Source organism: Mugil cephalus, chromosome 7 (genome assembly GCF_022458985.1).
Source record: "Mugil cephalus isolate CIBA_MC_2020 chromosome 7, CIBA_Mcephalus_1.1, whole genome shotgun sequence".
NCBI lineage: Eukaryota > Metazoa > Chordata > Actinopteri > Mugiliformes > Mugilidae > Mugil > Mugil cephalus.
In genome coordinates, this window is record NC_061776.1 from 3,858,054 (window position 1) to 3,881,281 (window position 23,228).

Consider the following 23,228-nt stretch of genomic DNA (forward strand, 5'->3'; position numbering starts at 1 on the left):
ATACCTAATTTTCCCCTTTTTGGGTGAATTAAAATAACCTACCCACCTGAGGTTTTTAAGGGCAAAGGAAGTTTTTTTTCCCGCACAGTAATAAAAATCCACAAGTGTTATCCCCTCCATCTCCAACTGTGGGGAAAAAATATTCGTAAAAATGTGGAAATATATGCGTCTTTAAGGAAAACAGCATTTAATTTTTGGGGGTTGAACCTGCCCTCCTACAGACAGTGCTGATCGAGGTTTTGCCTATTAAAAGTCCGGGTCTAAATTTTTATAGAGGGGGCCCCTATTTACGGGCAAATCTGGTTATTGGCTTTCCCAAAATTTGTTTAAAAAAACAAAAATCAAAATATAAAAATTACTATAAAAATATGAATAGGATTTAATTAACCCTTTAAAACCACAGCTGATTTACCAAAAAAAAATCTCTGAAGGTGGGTATGCAAAAGTAACCCCTCCCTGCCCCCCTTCCCCTTTTAAGACAGGGTTTAAAAAACAAACCCGGAAATGAGGGCCAAAATCTAACTCTAGACTCGATGAGGAAAACCTCGGTATCCCACCCAACTAAAATTTTTATTTTTGATCTGTAAAGTTTTAAACCCCCAAAAAACACACAAAAGACAAAAGTTTTAAAAAGGAAGGGGATATTTTTTACAAAAATCTTTAACCCTAATTGAACCCAAAAAACAAAAAAAAAAAAATAAAATACAAGTAACAAAAACCTCTAGATCTCAGGTTTCAGAAAAGCAAACGTCCCCAAAGTTCAAAAAGAAAAAAAAAACCCAGGGAAAAAATGGAAAAAAAGGGCCAAAAAAATAAAAAAAAAAAACGATGCACTCAAAGTCCTAACCCCCCTCCTTTAACAGGAACGTCCAATGGAAGTATCACCGGGGAAGATGAAATGTGGATGGAGAAGGATGACCTCACGTCCAAGGGAAAGTAGCCCCTGGGATGGGGGATGGGGGGTGGATGACAGGGTAGGAACCAAGGAAATGAGGGCCCCCTGCGAAGGACTCAAAAAAAAAAAACCCCCCTACACAACCATGCAGGAAAATGATCTCATTTAGTCCCCTAAAAAAAAGGTTCCCAAATCGAAAAGTAAATAAAAAAAAATGTACTACTTTTCCCGTGTAAATTTCACTTTTTCCCTTTTACTACCATTTTCCCCTGAAATTTTTTTAAAATCTATCTTAAATCAAAAGTAACCAAAAAAATGAATTCACATAAAAAATTTTTAAAATAACTCTGTTTTCCCCCCCTCTCTTTTTTAACATAAAACCCTATTTTCACCTGAATTACATTAACTTTTCTATTCACAACAGTAAAAAAAAACACCATTTTAAATCAACACACTCAAATAGCTTAAACTGCATGAATTTTTTTCCCGCCGAGGCCCAAACACTTTATTAGCCCTTTCATTACCTGCACCAAGCCCAAATATCAAGAGTTTTTCTCACGTAATAAAAAACAACAACACAAATTCATAAAAGCACAAAACCCCTATCCCCTTTTGAAAACTAATACATTAAACCCCAAAAATGTTTCGAGTTTTTTCCCGAAAGGTTTTAGAAAAAGAGTTTTTGGCTAACTTAAGTTATTTTTTATTTTTTAGCACTCTGATAGCAAAATTTGCATGCAAAAGTAAAAAATCGATCGTTACTCCCCCCGGGAAAACAATTGGGTTTTCAAAAGTTTACGCTCCTACCCCCGAAATCGCAGCTCGCGATAGTCCCTTTTCGTTTAGTTTCATGACTTCCCGATTTTTTTTTTCATTTCAATTCTTACTTTTCCCCCTTTTTTTCTCTTCTCAAAAATCTACAAACGCACCCAAAGCATCGGGGGATTTGGGCTTGCAAAATTTTTGCTAAAAAACATGCACACACCTGTCAGCTTTTGGCCCCCACTAAAACACGCCCCAAAGACTGCCACCCTCCCGTTAAAGGGGGATTAAAAAACATATCAGTTTTTTTTTTTAGGGGAAGATGTTTTTTTCGCTCCCTCTTGTGAAAAAAAAGTCATGCATTTAATTTTGAGGGAAACATTTTTGAACATAATAGATCATATTAAAAATAAAATTTCCAAAGGGAACTACAATTAACTGGGGTTAAAATAACCCTGGTTACATGAGCCCGCCCAACATGTAATCTATTTTTGTCTTTTTTAATCTATAAAATTTAAAAAACTTAATAAGTTTAGGGAATTTTTGGCCTTTTTTGGTTAAAAAAAACCCCTATTTAAAGGGCCCAAAACCCCAAAATAAATTTAATGCTGTTTATGAATAGTTTGGAGCTCATTCATGGTCTTGGTCTCCTTTTTAAAGCTGAACTTTTTGAAATTCTACACAAAAGTCAAATCACTCTAAATGGTTTTGGGTTTTTGGAAAAATCAAGTTGGGACACAGTTTTTAAAAAAAAGAAATTTTTGGGTTCACCTGAATTTTTTTATTCCCTTTATTTTTTGCTGTCTTTGCCTTCCCGAGGAAACTGAGTACAGATCCTTTATCTGGATAACCTTAAATTAACATAGAAAAAAGTCCCTTTTTTAAAAAAATAAAAATGATCAAAAAATGAGTTCTTTTTCCTTATTTTTTTAAGTTTTTTAACCCGGTGTTTCCCAAAATGAAACCCTTCAGACACAAAATTTTTAATAAAAAAAACCAAACCCTTGAGCCACTGAAAAAGGGGACATTCAGAGGAAAATTTTAAACTTGTAAAACCCGATTTTCTTTTTAGAGAGCAAGTGGCCCTAATTTTTGGTTTTTAAAAAGCACTATTTGGGTTCATGAAACATCAATCATCCCCAAAACTGGCTGCAATTGGTTTTAGTCCGTGGCAAAAAAAAGGGGGAGGGGGCCCTTTTTTTTCAGCACTGGGCTCTCAATTTGGGTTCTGAAGGCGTTGACCCGGAAAATAGTAGCTCTTTAAAAGGGGTTTATTAGGTGTCAATCAAAATGCAAGTTCAGGGGGGCCCCCTTTTAAACCCAAAAAACACATAATGCCCCGGGAAAAAGAAACCAAATGGTTAAAGTCAAACCCCCCCAGTTTGGGAAACCAAGGGAAAAAAATGGGGGCCCCGGGGTCCCTTTGAGCACTTTAAGACTGTTTTTTTTGCTCCACAAAAACTGGGGCATTTTTTAAACAAGCCCGCCACCCAAAAACTCCAAACCCCTGACCTCCAGGATTTCACAGAACCCTAATTGCCTTCATCACAAGTGTATGGACCCATGTCACCACCACTAAGTTCATCACTGTCTTCCAATTTAGAAGCCGAGGCTGACAGGGGAGGTCCCACAGGCTACTGAGGGTCGGGAACACTTCCTTGATCTGGGATGAGGAAAAGCCTGAGGACAGCAAGGGCCAACCACCTCCGGGGGCATCAGAGAAAGGGCCCAAAAGGGACACTCCAGGGGGATCACCACAACTTTAGCAACAGCAAGGGCACCAGGAGTCCCCCTGGGAGGAAAAACAAAATACATTTCGCACTAAAAAACCCCCTCCACAGACCTGTGCCCGCTCCAAACCCCCTGCTGAGGCCCCAAAAGATTCTTCATATTGAAAAAGAAAAGGTGAATTACAAAAGGGGTTTTAATCATCCCAGGAAAAATGATTTTTCCCACTTTTGTGTAATCAGAAAAGGGGGTGAGTTAAGACAGAGAAAAAATTAAAGTTTTGATCATTCAGCCTCCAATACTGCTTCTGTTAAAAAAGGGGAAAACCCCCCAGGAAAATGATGTGGACACCTGAACAAAAAACCCAAAAGATGAACAGGATGTCAAACAGTTTTTTGGACAGGAAAGAGCATTTAAAACCCGAGCCCAGGTTCACATATTTTACCTCCATCTCAGACAGAGCCCAAACTAAAAGGGTACCGAGGGTGACCTGGGTTTTCTTCAGCAGGGTTTTCTTAGTTGGAACCTTTTTAAAGGGGGGGGGGGACTATGGATCATCCCCCAGATATTTTTGGAAGAATACATCATATTTATTTTTTTGGCCATCCCAAAACATAATTTTTCTTCATCAAATAGAATCCACATTTCTCCGAAATCACTTGTTACTTAAAAACACCAGAAAAACACCTATTTTAGGACAAACCCAAAGTAAATTGAATGAGTTCAAAGAAAAGTTTTGGGGCCATTCATGGGCTTGGCTCTTTTGAAAGCTGAACTCCTGAAAAATTTTTAGCACAAAAGTCAGAAACACTCCAAAAATGGATTTTTTGTTGAAGAATCAAAGTTGGCACACATTTTAAAAAAGACAAGTTGGGGGCCCCCCAGATTCTATTTTTTTTTTGTTTTAATTTTTTTTTTTTTAAATTTTTTTTTATTTTTATTTTTTTTAAATTTTTTTTTGCCCAACGTGCCCCTTTAGGGAAACTGAGGAAAAGATCCATCTGGGTAACCAAAATTAACAGAGGGAAAAAAAGTCTTACCTATAAGATATAATAAAGACCAAAACGAGTTTCTTTTGGGCCCTTTTTTTTTTTAAATTTTTTAACCAGGTGGGTTTTCCAAAAAAGTACCATTCAGACAATTTTTAATAAAAAAGCCCTAAAATTGAGCTCCACTGAAAGGGGGAAAACTCAGAGGAATTTTAATTTATAACCAAATTTTCTATTAGAGAGAAAAAACCCAATTTGTTGTTTAGAGGGACCAAAGGGTTCCCTGAAACATCAAAACACCCACTAAAAAATGACTGCAAACCGGTTTTATTCCGTGGATAAAAAAGGGGGAGGGGCCCCTTTTTCCAGCGCTGACTCTCATTGGCTTTTGAAGGCTGTTGACTGGGCATAGTAGCTCGAATTTTTTTCATTTGAGGTGGGCAATCAAAAAGTCCCGAGTTTTAGTGGCCATTTTAAACCAAAAAACCCCATTTTTTGTTTTATTTAAAACTCTTTTTTTCATCCCCAGAACCCAAACCTCAAACCCTTGAAGGTCATGTTCAATTTTCAATAAAACTCACCAAATTTAAATTAGGTAAATTGAATGTTTTTGTGAATTATCATTTTAACAATTGTTACTAAACAGGAAAATCATAAAACCAAGAAAAAACCCTGACATTATCAGAGAAATGAACAAAACCAAAACCAAAAGATTTCCCAAAAAAATCTAACTCCAAACTAAATCTACTGATTTTTTAGCTTTGACTGTTTTAATGAACCAAAGTCCCGTTGTTATGTCAGAGATGGGAAAAATAAATAAAGGGGGCAGTTTTTTTATCAACAGAGAAATAAATGATTAAAACCTAACAAAATTGCAGGAAAACCAAACAGCAGAAAGTCAGAGTGAAGGGAATTTTTTCAGATATTTGGTCATAAATCAAAAATATGAACAAATTAAATGTTGATCTTATGATGGAGTTATCAAAAAAAATCCCAGTGTTTGCAACCCCCTTCCCCCTGTACTAGAAAAAAACAAGGAGTTAAATATAGTTTTGGGTTTTAATTTCTAAAGGGTGGAAACCCTGGGGTCTTTTTTAATTTTTGTGCTTTATCATATTTACAAGAACTTATTTTGTTTTTATCTTTAAATGGGAAAAAAAAAAAATAAAAAGAAATTTTTTGGGTTGGGGCTGTAAAAGCATCTGTTTTAAAAAACTTTTTACCCCCCATCGAAAAAATATAAAAATCAAGTGACTCCCAAAAAACCGGGAAAATTTAAAAAGCAAAATTTAAAAAAACTGCAACAGTTTAAAAAAAAAGGGTATACAACCCTTAAAATGGGGCCTTTTTAAATATAAAACTTAAAAATTTTACTTTAAAACCTTATTCACCCCTACACTAAACAAAAAAAAAAATGAATGTCATGATTATGTCCCGTCCTTTGGGTTTTTGTTTTCCCGTTTTAATTTTGTAGTTTCCTTTTTTTTATTTTAAATTTGGGGGCCTGTTGGGGGTTTTTTCTTCCCGTGGTTTTTCCCTTATTTCTTATTGTTTCTTTTCCGCTGTTTATTTTTATCATTATTTTTACTTTTGTCTCATTTTCCCCTCTTCCCCCGTTTGAATTTTTAGTGCTTCAAACTCAACCACAAAATAAAATGATGCAGTTGGGTTAAATTTTTCCCCCCCTCCCTGCCATTCAGTTTTAAAATGCTGAAAAGTGGGGGAAAAGAGGAAAAGATGGGGAACAGGTGACAGAAAGAAGAAAGGGGAAACCCCCAAAGGATGTCCCGCTCCAGGACCAAAATTTATGCTAGTTTAGGTGGGAAAAAATCATTTTCATTAACACAACTTTACAGCATCAAAAACACTTTAGCAACGTTCAGTAAAATTAAGCTAAAAACATTTCAACAGGGGATCATTTCCCCATTTAGGTCAAACATGTTTCCGACTAGTTCCCCCCCCCCCATAGAAAACATTTTCCGTACCCCTTCAACCTTCCTGACCCAACCCGAGGTTTTTAACAAGTGTGTGTGTGTGTGTGTGTTTTGTTTGGGGGTGTGTGTGTGTGTGTGTGGGGGGTTTGGGGGGGGGGGGGGGTTTAATCCATCATCCCCCCTTGAGTCCAGATCCATTCCCTAAAGGGCTAAAGTATGGGCTGAACCAAAACCCCTGACATTTAAAAACAACCAAAGCTGCTAGTGTGGAGAAAAGAAAAGAGAAAAAAAAGACAGTCAAGTAGGAATCCGAACAATAAGAAACACATCAAGGACTGAAAAAATGGGTCCCCCCTTCCTCTTTTTACTCCTTCACCTCAGCCCACTCTCTCAACGGCACACAGGGTTTTTTTATTATCCCTTTTTCACTGTGAGCCGGGTGGTACTAACTGTTTTTGGGTCTGGAACAAACTGTATGAAAAAGGTAAGAACAAACCTTTTTTTTCCTTCACTTGTTTTTATTTTTAGAAAACTGAAATGTGTTTAAAGTCAGTTTTGCGCTTCAGGCTTTTTCAAGTTAAAATTTTTTTTCCCATTAATTTGAGGGAAACATCCTGCAGCCATTGTTACATAAGAAAAGCTTTAAAACACTTTTGAAACCCTGTTTAAATTTTTCCAAAAAAAAAAACCAAAAAAAACCAAAAAAAAATTAAATTCTTTATTTCTGTAAAATTAGTGACGTTAAAAAACATTAGGATTTTATCGTCCAGTAATTCTGTGAAACAAGAAGATATTGAAGTTCAACTTTTCAGATTGTTTTTTAAGTGTCTACGATTGGGAAATGGAAACATTTCTGAAAATTAAAAAACCTTTTCAAAATCTAATTTTCCCGTCCGTTAATTTATATGATGAAAATTTTCTTTAATTTAGGTGTTTCATAGAAAAGGAAAAAAAAACCTTAAGTGAATGTGATGGTTTTGAATAAATAAATTAACTCAAAAAAAATGTTTTAAATTTCATCCCCAGCATAAAGTATTTTTTAAAATTTGAACATGACTGACACAAAAATTGTACATTGGGGTGAGTTTTTTTTAGGATTTAAAGGGCTGTGCCTTAAAAGTTTCATATTTAATACATGTTTAATCACTGAAAGAAAAACGTTTCAACCTTTGGGAAAAAGAAATTTAGGGAAATTTTAAAATTTTTAATTTTATTTTATTGAAAAAATTAAAAAAACATGAAACAAAATTTTGGGGAAGTTGCTTTAAAAATTTCATGTCACAGCAATTAAGGGAATTAGAAAAAAAATGGGGGTGGGGAGAGAGGGTTACATGACTTGGAAAGACTTTGGACCAAATAATTTTTTTTCAAAGTGGGAAACGAAAATAATTTTTTGTATTTCCCGGTTTTACAGTTCAAATATCATAAAAAAAAAGCAAGTTGGGAATTTTTTGATCTTTATTTTTAACTTAAACATTTTTAACGAAAAATTAACGCGAACAATTTTGTAAAAGGTTTTTTGGGGAAACAAATGTGGCTATACAGATGACGTCTTTTTTCTGAAAAACTTTTTTAATTAAAAAAATAAAATAAAATAAAATAAAATAAATAAAAAAAAAATAAAATAAAATAAAATAAAATAAAAAAAAATCGGGAAAAAATTTCACGTTTTTAAAATACAATAACTCAAAATTTATAAAAGACGAAAGTACTGAAACACAGTCCCACGTTTTCCCAACTTCTTTTGGGCACCCAAAAGAAATTGAAAAATAAAAAACATTTGATTAAGATAAAAAAAGATAAAACTTTTTTTTAAATTTCCCCCGGAGGAAATTTGCCGGGTTTTCAGCAGTAACAGTTTTAGGACAGAGCACCCGAGGGAAAATTTTAAAGAAGTAATAAAAAAATTTAAAAAAATACAAAAAATACAAAAATTTAAAAACCAACAGAAATCCTATTTATTCATGCATTTCAAGTATATTGTATATGAAAAGAAAAAAATGATATTCAAACACAATTTTTTTTCCCCAAAAGTATTAAGGGTATTCCAGTTTTGTGTTGTTTAAATTTTCCAGTTGTGTTTTTTCTACTGGGAGGGAGGTTTGATTATACAACGATGATTGATCAATTTCTGTATCTGGTTTTTGATTTTTTATTATATTAAAGTAACACAGTTTTTTTAGAAAAAAAAATTTACATGAAAACAAGTTATCAAATTACGAAAATGCCCCTGATCAGCCATAACATTTGACCGTTGAAGTGGTTAGACCTGGGTTCAGAGCATTCCCCCCCGAAAAATGCAGCTCTTTTGGGGGGGGGTTTTCCCGGTCAAAATGAAAACAGAAACCCATCAAAAATGGTCTAAAAAGGGAAAAAAGAACCAGAAAGGGTGGTCATGGGCAGCAGAGGGTCATTTTACCCTTGGGGGTCCGATCCAACAGAACAGCTTCTGTTGCTCAAAACTGCGGAAAAATTAATGCTGGGTTTAAGTTTTTGTGTATTGATGAGTAGTTTTTGTGAAACAGAAATCCTGTAAATTTCCAGGATCAGGGTGAAAACCAGACCCTGCGTAAGCTGCTGTTTACTGTGTCCCAAAGTGGGTGTGCTGTCAAACTTAAAATGAGAAGGGAGTGAACCCCTGGTTTAAACGTGAAACCCCGCACAAACCAAACCCAAACCCCGGAGGGGGAAGCCCCTGCCGTTCTGGCCTCTCCATGTTTCCTCCGTGGTCCAGTTTTTCCCCGGGAAAAAACAAAGAAGGGGGCCCCTCTGGGGTTTTTGACCCCTGCTGAGGGAGATCAGCGGAGCTTTAGAGAGTCAGGACCAGAGCCTCCATCAACTGGGGGATAGAAATTTAACTTTACCTGTAAAATACATCTGCTCCGCAAACAGGGGGGAGGCAAAAGTGAACGCCAAAATTGGGAAAAAAAGAGTGGGGGACAGATTTGGGGGCCCAAGACATACAAGGTAATGAAGGGTTGGTGACTGGTCCAGCAGTGGTTCAGCTTCATGTGGAGACGCTGTCCCAAAAGCAGAGGAAACAGAGGACCTTGGGCATTTGTCCCCTGCAGCCCCCAAACATTAGACTCCTTTTCTGTTTCAGGGGGGTCCAGCCCAGCAGCCTCCCCGTCCTCCAGAGAGAGAGCCACAACCCCGGCACTCCCGCCCGCAACATCACTGTAAATCACCCGCTTTCCCTCTGCATGGACAGCTCCCAAATTTCCCAAAGAGGACACTAGAACAAAATTTTCAGGATCAATCTGACACTTTCAAATAAATTTATAAACTTTTGTGTGTGGGCCTGTCAGTGTCCTTCCCGTCTCAGTGGGAGGGTGAAGCTGCCTGTCTCTGTAAAACAAATGCGATAGTGAAGATCCCGGGGGTAAATGCTGTGGACCCCTCCCGCCGACAGCCTCACAAACAAGGGGCCCCTCCACCAGCTCCACACATGCTGACTGACTGTTTTCGCCCTCTTTTTTCTCCATCGAACCATCACTTTATCCATTCCATCACTTTCATCAGTTTTCAGTAAATGTTGGTTGTGATGCTTTTATTGTGAGTTTCTTTATCAAAACTTTTAATTTTTCACTTTTTAAAAATTTAAAAACCCTTAAAAGGAAATTTTTTTTAGGGTTCCAACATTTAAAACAACATTGTTTTTCTTTTTTGTTTTTTTCCCCATAAAAAATACATTTGTCCTGTTTTTCTGTACTATTAAAACCATAAAATAACAATGGTTTGTTCTTTTGATTGTTGAGATTCATTATGTTGACAACACCCCACACACAGTCAAAAAAAAATGATAATTGTTCCTCATCCAATTAATTTGAAATCATAGTATTTTTTAGTTATCTAAGAAAATGTGTCAGTGTGGCTGTGAAACTCTGACACTGATGTAACATCATGAAATAGTTTCATTAGCAGCAGGTCAGAGCATCACTGGAAATTCTACTGTTTGAGAGCTGAACACTGAAAGTTCATGGTCCTCTAACTGGACCTGTTAGTGGATAAATCCTAATCACTCATTAGTCACAGAGGTGTCTGATCAAAAAAATCACATTTAATTAAAGTTGTTATTGGTTTTTACAAACTGTAAAGAGCATCTTTAATCATCAGAACCTCCCTGAACATGTTACCAGGACATGAGCTTGGACTCACTTCAACTCTGTGTGGGTGGAGGCTCAGAGGAAAAAAGGTTTACAGTAAACAAGAGAAAGGGAGGGGAGGCAGTGAGTGTGTACAGAAGCAGATATGAATCTGTTCTCAGTGGTTATTAGAACAGAAAACAAACTGCTGACAGCCAATCAGACTTCCTTCCTGCAGCAGACGGGCTGTGTGGGTTTGTGCTCTGCAGCCTCCACACCGTTAGCTGTGGCTTTTCACTTTAATGACAGTTTCAACCACCAGCTCTGGTTAAAGATTCGTTCCAGGAAGCACCTGTGTTCTTCAACTGAGAGACAAGAAACACATTTATGTTCATCATTAAAAATTAGAACCAGTTCTTTTTATGTTAAATTGTTTTTCCAATTAAATGAAACTAATTATTTTATTGTTGTGTTTAAAATCTTTCATCCTCTCATAAATTTCTCCTCTCTGATGAATATAACTTTAAAGAAGTTGAACTCTGCCTGCAAAGAGTTTAAATTGATCTAATGAGAAGATTTTCAACTTCTATATGAAACAATGATGCTTCCTGTTCTTTATCATTAATCAGAAGTCATGCTGTTGTTGTGAAGCAGGCGTCCATGTTGGTTCACCTCAAGTCTCATTATTTCCATGAGTTATAGTTGACAAAAGAGTCTGAATGTCCCAATCAGTTGTAATTCACCATGAGTTCACCTTATTAAACACTGACCCACATTTCTCATGGAAATTAAATTCAAGATTCATTTTTTATCAGTGCAGTCTGTGCTTCATTCACAGCGTTCATAGACATCATATCCAACAGTCACTAATATACCAGCTAAAGTATTTGACTTGCTTTATTAAGACACAGAAAAAGAATAAAAATGTGTTTATTGAGTGTGATCCAGTGAAACAAAAGAGCAGCCTGGTGGAGTTTGATTTATTAGAAAGAAGAAACACAAGAGCAGAAGAAACAGCTGGAAACTGATGATGATTCAGCTTCATTTTCATTATTATACAAGTCACAGTTAAAAGTGGAAATAAACTAGACGACTAGAGAATGAACATGTCATAAGAGCAGATTTCTATGTGAATATATGTGTTTTCTATTTACAGGACGACAATCAACACGTGAATGAACAGATACAGATTACAAAGAAGAACATTTCAACAACATTTACTGAAAACTGATGAAAGTGATGAATGAGATGAAGTGATGAGATGTGATGGAGAGAAAAGAGGAGCAGAAAACAGTCAGTCAGCATGTGTGGAGCTGGTGGACGGTCCCTTGTTTGTGAGGCTCATCAGCAGAGAGAGTCCACAGTAGTACACCAGACTCTTCACTATCAGCACTGTGTACAGCAGACAGAGCAGCTTCACCCTGCACTGAGACTGGAAGGACACTGACAGACACAAAAACACACACACACAGATATGAATTAGTGCAAGTGTCAGATTGATCCTGTGAAGTTGTTCTAGTGTCCTCATTGGACATTGGAGCTGTCCATGCAGAGAGGCAGCAGGTGATCTTACAGTGATGTTGCTGCAGAGCTGCCAGGTCTGCTGGCTCCCCTCTCTGGAGGACAGGAGGCTGCTGGAGCTGGAACCCCTGAAACAGAAAAGGAGTCAAATGTTTGGAGCTGCAGGGACAAATGTCAGTCCTCTGCTCCTCTGATCTCTTTGACAGCGTCTCCACATGAAGCTGAACCACTGCTGGACACAGTCACCAAGCCTTCATTACCTTGTAGTGCTTGGGCCTCCACTCTGTCCTCCACTCTTTCTTCCAATGTGTCCTCCACTATGCCTCCCTCGTGCTTGACGGAGCAGATGTATTTATACATGTACAGATCATCTCTATCCACCAGTCTGATGGAGGCTCTGTGTCCTGACTCTCTGAGCTCCAGCTGATCTCCCTGAGCAGATTTCAGCTTCTCCAGAGAGCTGCCCTTCTTCTGTCTTTTCCAGGAGAACTGGACCACAGGAGGAAACATGGATGAGGCCAGACACAGCAGGGAGCTCTTCCCCTCCTGGTTGGGTCTGGATGCTGCTGGGTACACACTCACCACGGGCTTCACTACCTGCTCATCTGAAGTTTGACAGCACACACACACTTGACACAGTCAACAGCAGCTTACAGCACTGGTCTGGATTCAGCCTGATCCTGGAAACTACATGGACTCTGATCACTAAACTACTCATCAATACACAACAAACATCAACCAGCTTTAAAATGTTTCCAGCAGTCTGAGCTACAGTACCTCGTCTGTTGGATCGGACCACAAGGGTCAATGATCCTCTGCTGCCCATGACCACCCTGTCTCTGGTTCTTGTCCTTCCTTAGACCACTTTTGACAGATACTGATCACTTTAGACCAGGAAAACCCCACAAGAGCTGCAGTTCTGGAGATGCTCTGAACCCAGTCGTCTAACCATTTCAACGGTCATAATGTTATGGCTGATCAGGTTACATATTCAGTATATATTATAACTTGTCTTCATGTAAATTTCTGTTTCTAAATTAACTGAGGTTACATAAAATAAATAAATAAATCAGAACAGAATACAGTAGTTGATCAATCATCAGTTGTATAATCAAACCTGCTCCAGTAGAACAAACACACACTGGACAATCACAACACAAACTGGAATATCCTTAATACATTTGGAATAACTTGTGTTTGTATATCCTTTATTCTTTCATATACAATATACATTTATGCATATGTAAATACGATTTCTATTGCATTCAAGTTTCTATCATTTGTATTTCTTTAATATTAATATAAATATAAAATAAATAAATGATTATCTTATTTTATCTCAATCAAAAGACATTATTTGCTCATTTTCCATTTGATTCAAAGAAGTTAGGAAACATAACGATTGTGTTTCTTCACGTCGTCTTTTATCAGTTAGAGTTATTGTAGTTGATAACTTGAAATATTTTAAAATCTTATTTTATTTTATTTTATTTTATTTTATTTTATTTTGTTTTATTCCATCAATTAGAAAGGCCTTTCAGAATAAGACATCATCTGTATAGCCACATTTGTTTCTCCAAAACCTCTACATAAGGTTCAGTGTTAATGGTTCGTTCACAAATGTGTAAGTTAATGAAGATCACCAACATTCAACACTGCTTTTTATTTTATGATATTATGAACTGTAGACCATGAAATACACAAATTACTTTCAGCTTCACGTTATATTATATTATTTGGTCCAAAAGTCGTTCACAGAGTCATGAAGCCTCTCTCCTCCACCACCATTTATTTCTAATTAACCTAATTAGCTGTGACATGAAATTTAAAGCAACTTATTCTTAATATGTTTCATGTCTTTGTAATATTTTCAATAAAATAAAATTAAATAATTTACAAATCCCTGAATTCTGTTTCCAGTTGTACGTTTGTCATTTCAGTGATTACAACATGTATTGAATATTACACATTTAAGAGCACAGACTTTAATCACTAATAAAACTCAACAATATACAAGTTTGTGTCAGTCATGTTCAAATGTTTAAATACTTTATGCTGATGATAGTAATAACACATAGTTTGAGTTAATTCTATTTATTGTAACATCACATTCACTTGATGTTTTTATTCTTTTTCTGTTAAAACATCATCAATTAAAGACACATTTACATCATATAAATATTAACTGACAGAGATTAGATCTGACAAGGTTCTAACTTTCAGAAATGATCCAGTTCAATCGATAGACACTTCAAAACAATCTGAAATAGCTGAACATCAAATATCATCTTGTTTACACAGAATTACTGAGATGATCAAATCCTAAATGTTTGTAACGTCACTAATATTTACAGAAATAAAGAATAACTTTAGTTGTTGAGTGAGATTTCAACATATTTTCAGAAGTGATTGAGCTTTTCTTATGTAACAATAGCTGCAGGATGAATTCTCTAATAATGAGGAAAAAACTAAGATTCAAAGCCTGAAGCAGCACAAACTGACTTTAAACACATTTCAGCTTCTACAATAAAACAAGTGAAGGAAAAGAAATGTTTGTTCTTACCTGTTACATACAGTTTAGTTCCAGAGCCAAAGTTTACGTAGTTTCTACCACACAGTGAAAAAGACTAATACAAAAACCTGTGTGCCGTTGAGAGAGTCAGCTGAGGTGAAGGAGTCAAAAGAGGAAGTGGGATCATATTTCAGCTCCTTGATGTGTTTCTCTGTTGTTCAGATCTACATGACTGTCTCTTCTTCTCTTTTCTTTTCTCCACACTAGCAGCATGGCTCTGATGTTAATGTCAGTGGTTGGTCAGTCCACTACTTTAGTCCTCATGGACTGGATCTGGACTCAAGGATGGATGATGGATTGACATCAACCTTTCTACACATTCTTGGTCCCGAGAAGATCAAAGACTGATGGATGGATTGTCATTGAAACTGGTTCAGACGTTCATGTTGAGGATTAACAACACACACACACACACATCATTTGGACGCATCATTTTATTTTGCTGTTTGATGTGTGAAGCAATATAAATACACACAGGGACAGAGGGAAGAAGAGACACAAGTGAAACTAATGATAACAATCACAGCAGGAGAAATAATAAGAAATCAAGGAAAACACAGGGAGAGAAACACCAAACAGGAAACTCAACAAAATAAAACAGGAAACTCAACAAAATAAAACAGGAAACTCAAACCATAGGACAGACATGATCATGACATTCATTTTATTTTTTGTTTAGTGTAGAGTGAATGTGGATTTAAGTTAAAATATTTAGTTTCCATATTTCAAAAGCAGCATATAAGGTATATATCTTTTATTTTAACTGTTGCAGTATTTTAAATATTGCATTTAAAGTTCAGTGTTTGAGTCACTTGAATTTATAGTTTGATGAGAGGAGAGTATTTAAAACAGATGCATTTACAGACACCAACCAATTCATTTATTTGTATTATTTCAGTAAAGATAAAAACTAAATAAGTTCTTGTTAATATGATGAAGCACAACATTTAAAGAGCCCAGGGCTCCACCCATAGTAGTATAACACCAAAACTATATTTAACTCCATGTATTTCTAGCTACATGGGACAGGTGCTACACTGGTGATTGTTTGACTAACTCCATCATCAGATCAACATTTAATTTGTCTCATATTTTGATTTAAAGACCAAATATCTGTAAAACTAACAACACTCTGACTTTCTGTCTGTTTGGTTTCTCCTGCAAGTTGTTCAGGTTCCTTATAATTTATTTCTCTGTATGAAGTAAAACTGCTCCGTATTTATTTTTACATCTCTGACATAACAACAGACTCTGGTTCATTAAACAGTCAAAGCTACAAATCAGTCACATTTAGTTTTGAGTAGATTTGTTTGGATCATGAGGTTCTGGTTTTGTTCATTTTTCTGATAATATCAGGGTTCTTCTTGGTTTTACTGAGTTCCTGTTTAGTAACAATTGTTAAACTGATCATTCACAAAAAGATTCAACTACCTCAGTAAATGGTGAGTCTATTGATAATGACATCATGACCTTCAAGGGTTTGAGGATTGGGTTCACTGTGATGAAGAAAGAGATTAAATGAAACTAAGATGAAAATGTTTGAAATCATGATCTGATAGAAAAGGAACCAACCCAAAGATTCATGTGTTCATAGATGAACTCTGAGGAATATTTCTATTTCGTCTTCGACTGAATGTTACAAAATTAATTAAGTTTGTTAAGTTTATCAGTTTGGTTTCAATAGCACGACTCCTTTAAACTAGAGACCAGAAAGAACCCAAGATAAACATGGGGAAGTTTATTTTACTACACTTTGTATTTGGGAAATATGAGACATAAATAGATTACATGTTAGCTGCTCACTTTAAATATATGGCTTAAGAAAACTAAAAACTATCAAATGGGATTGAAGTGACTCTAGACTCTGAGTGTTGTGGAGGAAATTTAATTCATGTTCAGGAACATTATTTAGACTTTATTCCAAATCAAATGATTTATGATTTATCTTCCACCAGTCCTCTTGACTGTGTGATGACATGTTGTGATTTAGTTAGCATGGATGCTACAAAGAGGAACATGAACTATTGAATGAAGCTTTACTTCTCGGTCTTTGGTTTTTGGGAGGTGTGAGAGTATTTCTACAATTGTAGGTTCAACCATCTGCAGGCTATGAAGTACAAACACAGCAGGGACCTCTGGACTGGGTGTGGAAGGAGAGGATGAGAAAGAGGAGGAAGAGCTGGTTGTTTAGTTTGTGTCAGTAATCAGCATTGAGTTAGAGACTGTCCAAGAGTCTAGAATAACCAGGGTGGACAGAAGACAGCAGAGGACTGATGGTGAACGAGGCTGAGGACAGATCTGGATCAGAGAAACTCTGTGGACAGTAAGAAGACATCCTCAGGACATACAGAGAGTTTGAGAAAGATGATAGAAGATGAGAGAGAAAATGATTTACTGAGTATGTGATGATTGTATTTGAAGATTTATGTGATGCTGATGGCTACAAAATAAATATGATGCATGATGGAAAATTCTCTTTCAGGGCCTGTGTCTGGAGCTAAAGAAGGATGAATGAAAGGAGTGTAAACATACACAATACTAGAAAGGTGGTCATAATGTTATGTCTGATCGATATGGAGCTTCATCTTCATCTGGAACATTTGTCTGAAATCATTCATTATCATGAACTAAATCCTTAAATATCTTTGTGTTCTTTTGCTCTTTTGTTTTGATTGAGTTTGACGTTTTTGGTGTTTGTTCTGTTTTTTTCTGTTTTTCTTTTGAAATATCTGCTAACAACATCAATAAATCTGATGTCAAATAAACAGTGAGAGCAGGAAAGAAGAATCTCCCTCAGCTCAGTAGTTTGTGACTCTGTCTGAGATGGAGGTGAAATATGTGAACCTGGGCTCTGGTTTACTGCTCTCTTCCTGTCACAAACACTGTTTGACATCTGTTCATCTGTTGGTTTTTGTTCAGGCTGCTCATATAATGTCTCACTGTGGGTACAGTACAGGCGCAGTAGTAGGAGGCTGAATGATCGACTTTAACTTTCTCTATCTTCAACTCACAAATGTTCTGATTATATGCAGCTGAGAAATCAACTTGCTGAGGATGATTGGAATCTGATCCTATCCTACCACTACTAGTAATATAAAGAGTTAGTTTGAATATTTCTGTTTCTTTCTTCTGGTACCATAATACATAATTACTAACACATTGGTCAGTTATTCCACATCTGAAAGAGACTGTTTGACCAACTCTCCTGGTCAATGTTAACTGGTCCTGGGTCGAATCTGCTGCCATGGCAACCAGGGCTGTAGAGACACAGACAGATAGATGAAGGTTAGTGAGACAGTGTTTGTTAAAGGTGGAGTTTGTTGGAAACACTCACCTGAACACAGACAGCACAGAGCAGCAGCTGGGAGGAAAAGCATTTTGTGTGGTGGTGTATCCTCTGGTGAACCTGGGGAGAAGTGGAGCTCTGATGCAGCTGAGGCCCAACAAGGACGAGCTGTGACATGAGACGAGGCCACGTGGTTTCTAGCAGGTCCTCAAAGCTCCCATCAGCCCCTGCAGCCCACAGATGAGACGGCTGCTGATGATTGACAGCTCAGATCAAGCTGCTATGTCCTTTCATGGTCTTGATTCGAATCTGACAGCAGATGAAAAACATCTGGGTCACATGATGCAGAAAGACTAAAAAACATTCATGTTCCCACAAACACATTCAGGTTGGTGGTGAATTTAGTAACACAGACTGTTCTCTGTTGTTGAAGAGCATTTTAAGAGATGAAACCATTAAAAATCCTCCACAGAGCAGGTTTACTGTGTAATATGTAACATCAATGTGCAGCTTTAATATCTCTCAGGACATACAGGAGGAATTTGACAAGTGAAAGCAGAAGATCAAATGTTTGACTTCAACTCCTAAAAGAAAAATCAAAGCTCAGTGACTCTGAGAGATTCTGGTCAGTTACAAGAGATTTCCTGCTCTGACATGTTTGATAAATACAGACCTGATCAGTTCTGATCATTTTGTTGCTGCCTGAGGCTGAAATGAAGAAGCAAAGAGAAGCAGCGCCACCCTGTGGTGAGTCACTGGAAGTACAAAGGCATCCAGACACAAATGACTCACAGTGGTTCAGTAAAACAGCTCTGAGCTCTGGATGCAGTCTATCAAGCCTTCAACATTGACCAGATGGAAGGAGACATCTCCCTCTGCCTGGGACGACCATCTTATGACCACATTAGTTTGTTAACATAATGGTTCAACAGGAGCCGCAGGACAAGGAGAAAACAAAATAACCAGGCTGTGTTTTAATTATGGGAATTGAAAGAACATGGCTCATACATGTCTTCCAGAGACTGTAACAGAAATGTATAGAAACTGGCAATTTATTATTGACTTTATTTTATGTCAGACTGTGTGAGGTTGGTTTATGAAATGAAATGACCAGTGTCAGACTGAACATTTAATTTGAGGCTGGTAAACGGTGCAGTGGATATGTGGTGAACCTCTTGGAAGCAAAAAAAACGAAACTTTCATAAGAACAATTTTTCCCACAAGTTCTCCAATTCGTGGCCTAGTCTGGGACTGCAGTACTACATCTTAAATGAAACAAAGGATGTATAGTAGCTGTTTGTCTCAAACTAATAAAGAAGATGATGAAAAAATACTTAAAAAATAAACTACATTCAAATCAAACAGGCACCACTGTACTCACTGATTTAAATCTGGCAAATTATCACGTTTGGTGTGGTTTATTTTAATTGACAAAGAGCAAACAAACAGCAATGGCTTCTGTTGCCTCTCACCCTGATAAAAAAAAAAAAAAAAAACATAACCCTTATTAAAAATAAATAAGTTTAACGTAGCATTTTAAATATTTACTGCTTTCTACCGGCCAAAGGTAGGAACTGCAACACTTAGGTTACCATAGAGCAGGGCCATTCAATTAAAAAATCAGTTGGGTCACATTTTAAAACCTCAAAGTTCAGCTGGGCCAAACTTTTTCAGTGGCTCATAAGCAGCAGTTAATGTCATCAAAAGTGCTAACAGTAATTAACGCACACATAACCAGTGATCACAAACAAAAAACCATCCAGGCCCTACAAATCAAACAACACAAATCATTAGCATTATGTAGCCTACAACACCAAACCTAGTAAACAAACACATAGGCGCATACCTCTCCTGTAGAAAAGGGGCGAGGCAGAGGATGAAAACTTTTGGGGGTCGCACAGAAATAACCATCTGAATAAACAAAAATGCCTTCCACCTTAACCGAAGGTGCAGCTAGTCAGAAATGTAACACAATAAAATTTTCATACACTGGATAATAAAAGTGATAACATCATAACTATAATAACTATGTTACAACGTCTCCAACTGAGAAAGAGAGAAACATAAATTTGCATTTAAATCACTAGATTAGCCATGACTTTTTAGACATGCCACATTATACATAGGCCACAGTTACCCTTACTTTTTTTAGTGAGAGAAGTGACATGGTTTCCTCTGAACAAGTGCTTTGACTTTTGGCTCATAAGATGTCAATGCAATCCGAAGGCATTGCTGGAGTGTTTTGTCAGTCAGAGCTGCTTTTAATTGCATTCATGTGCAAAAAGCTTGATTCACATGTGTATGTTGAGCCAAACGTGCTCAGAACGATGATTGCAACTTTTTTCGCGTTAGGGAACTGATGAACGTAGACATCACTCCAAAACTTTGCAGGCCCGTTAGTGCGAAGCTCCTGTGCTTTGGCTGTGGATGACTGCATGTCGACAACTTCGAGTATGAATTTTCCCTCGTCGATGGAAGGGACCACTTCCTTGGCTCTGGTGGACAAGCCACCTTCTGTAGCAACAGTGAACGGGTCTACGACAAATCCCATCACCTCTGTGGGAAGATTAAGTCCGTCTAATCGGCCGGCAAAGTTCTCTTTCAACTTCGCAATAAAGTCTGTCATCACAGCTGTGATTTCCGCTGGGGATGAGATGCGTTTGCGGAGCGTTGGAAAGTGCTGCATCCTGCCTGTGCTCCAGTCAGTTGCAAACAGGTTCAATTTGACTTGGAACGCGTGCATCTGCTCCATAAGATCAATGACAGTTTTGTCTCTGCCTTGTAGTCCCTCATTCGGGTCATTCAGATGTCTGAATATGTCGCTCAGGATGCAGACATCAGCCATAAAGTCGCAGTCCAGAAGGCGATTCAGGTGTGTTTCTGCCTTCTTTAGCTTTGTGCTGCGGAGGAAAGTTGTGATCACCTCATTTAGACCACAGAAACGCTCCAGTGCTTTGCCTTTGGACAGCCAGCTGACATAATTGAGCAAAAGAAGGTCGCGGTGCTCAGCAGACATGTTTAACAGTAGCTTGCAGAATAAACGATGTGTGAGGCTGGATGTCAAGCGGCTGAAGTTAATTGTAGCCATCAGGCTGTCCATTGTCGTTTTAAGGTCACCGCTCAGTTTTGCGCACAGGACAGTTTGATGCACAATGCAGTGCAAAGACATCATCTGAGATGCAACAGCGGACCAACGTGCTCCCAAGCCATTCACTTTTCCAGCCATGGATGGAGCCCCATCCGTGACAAGCATACACACACGCCTCATATCTAGACCATTGCCTTTAAAAAATGCTGAAATTTTCTCAAAGACAATCTTGCCTGTTGTGTGTCCCTCCTGGAGCATTTGCCGTCAAAAAAACGGACATATATGCACAGCCGAGCAGTGTCGGTCCTGTCTGTGGATGCGTCAACTGCCACAGACATGACATAAGCTTTCTTTAGTTCTTCCAGCAGTGTTTCAAACACATCTGACGCAAGAATTTATATATATTTGATGTGTCTTACAGGGGTACGTTTCTGGTTGCAGATGTCACACTTGTTTTAATTTTCTCATCATTTATTACCTCATCCACGACTGCCAACATGCATTCTTTCACTGTTTCGGAGTCTGTGAATGGCCTTTTTTCTTCGCCAGGATCCAGGACACACGGAGGGATGCTGCTGTTGTAGCGCTCTCTTGGGCTGTGCATGACCTCACCATTGTAATACAGCTCCGGTTATAAGAAGCGACTAAACTTTGTACTTTAGGAGCCCTTTCCTGTGATCCTTCGGGGAAGTTTGTTTGGAAGGTGCGGTGTTTTTCAAACTTATGGAAAATGGTGAAAAACATTTAATACTATTTCCCAGAATGCTTTACTTTATTCAAGTATTCAAAATGGCTTCCAAGCCGTTTCGAAGCCTCTCCACTAAAAAAATTGATGCTCAGATGTAGTTTCAAATGCCATTGAAGGCCTTTCATTTTGGAGGGAGTTTTACCCTTTGATAACAGATCACTCTCTGTTTTGGCATTACAGATGTTGGTGTATTGTTGCAGTAAGTCTTTGCTGTATTAGATTTGGTTTCAGGTGAAGTGGCTGTGGGAGTTTGCCCTTGTTTTCCCATTAACAGGATTGACTTTGACTTTACCCGGTGGAAAGGTTTTGGCTACGCCTGAAGTGACACTGATTCCCATTAGACAGCCTGCAAATGAACTTGCATGGAAGTTTGCAGCAGTTCCTTTTATTTCCGAATGTCACTCTGTTCTTCACAAGTTTCAGAGGATGTTACAAGTTCAAAGACAGTTTCTTGCTTTGAGCAACTGCCTTTATCTTGTGAACTGGGCAAATAGGTGATGGTAGTTCAGCTTGTTTACTTGAAGCAGATGGTTTCAATCTTTGACAAAAGATTATTCTGGGAGGGGCTGCTTGCTTGTGTGTATATGTCTGGCATACGGAGGGGTTCAGAGGAGCTGTCCAGTGCTGAAGTTACCTTTTTTAAGGTTCTTTTAGTAATTTTTTTTTTAGTAATTTTTAAATGTCTTAATGGTCTTGGGCCTTCTTACCTGTCTGACTTGCTTTTACGGTATCAGCCCTTGTGAACCCTGAGGTCCTCTGGCACAGGCCTTTTAACCAACCACAAGTTAGATCTAGGACACACGGGGAGGCGGCATTCAGTTATTATGGCCCCTGACGGACTCAGGGCCGCAGAGACTGTTGATACTTTTAAAAAGAGGCTCAGGACTCATCTCTTTAATCAGGCTTTTACATGATCTTATTTTATTTATTTATTTATTTACTAGTGTTTTTCATGCATTTTAATACTTTTATTCCACTCTTCTTTTTTGCTTACTTATTTACTAACTTTTATAATATATTTGTATTACTTACTTACTAATTTCATTTTATTTACTTATTTTAAGCCTGTGTGTGTGTGTGTGTGTGTGTGTGTGTGTGTGTGTGTGTGTGTGTGTGAGTGGGTGGGGAGGGAGCAGGTATGTTCTTGATTTGTTTGTTGTAATGTTTTATGTTTTTAATTTGGGAAGCACTTCGTTTTGCATTTTCTCGTATTGCATGAAAGGTGCTATATAAATAAATTTTGATTTGATTTGATTCTCCCTGTGAGAGCTTGGCAGTAGAGAAGGGTTCAGGGGAGCTGTCCAGTGCTGAAGTTCCCTCTCCCTGTGAGAGCTTGGACATAGAGAGGGTTTCAATGACAAAACAAAAAGGACTGCACCGATGACACCTGTCCCCCTTGCCTTTACCTTGGCACAAGCGTGGTGTGGACATTGTTGGCCAAAAGGGGAGTGTTGTAACTGAGAGCACCATAACATTAACAGATAGTGGCCCGGCCCACAGTTTACTTCCTCAGAACTGTCCTCTTTCCTGGAAGAGCAACATATACAACACATCAAGACCATTATCTACTGTCCATAAAGAAAGTAGAGAGGCTGAATAGTGTGGTATCCTTACTGCTCA

General features: G+C 37.7%; 1 pseudogene; it reads right to left on the reverse strand.

Annotated features, from left to right (window-relative positions):
- Nucleotides 1–10,754: 10,754 nt before the first annotated feature.
- Nucleotides 10,755–17,863, reverse strand: LOC125010629 (annotated as a pseudogene).
- Between the last annotated feature and the right edge of the window lie 5,365 nt (nucleotides 17,864–23,228).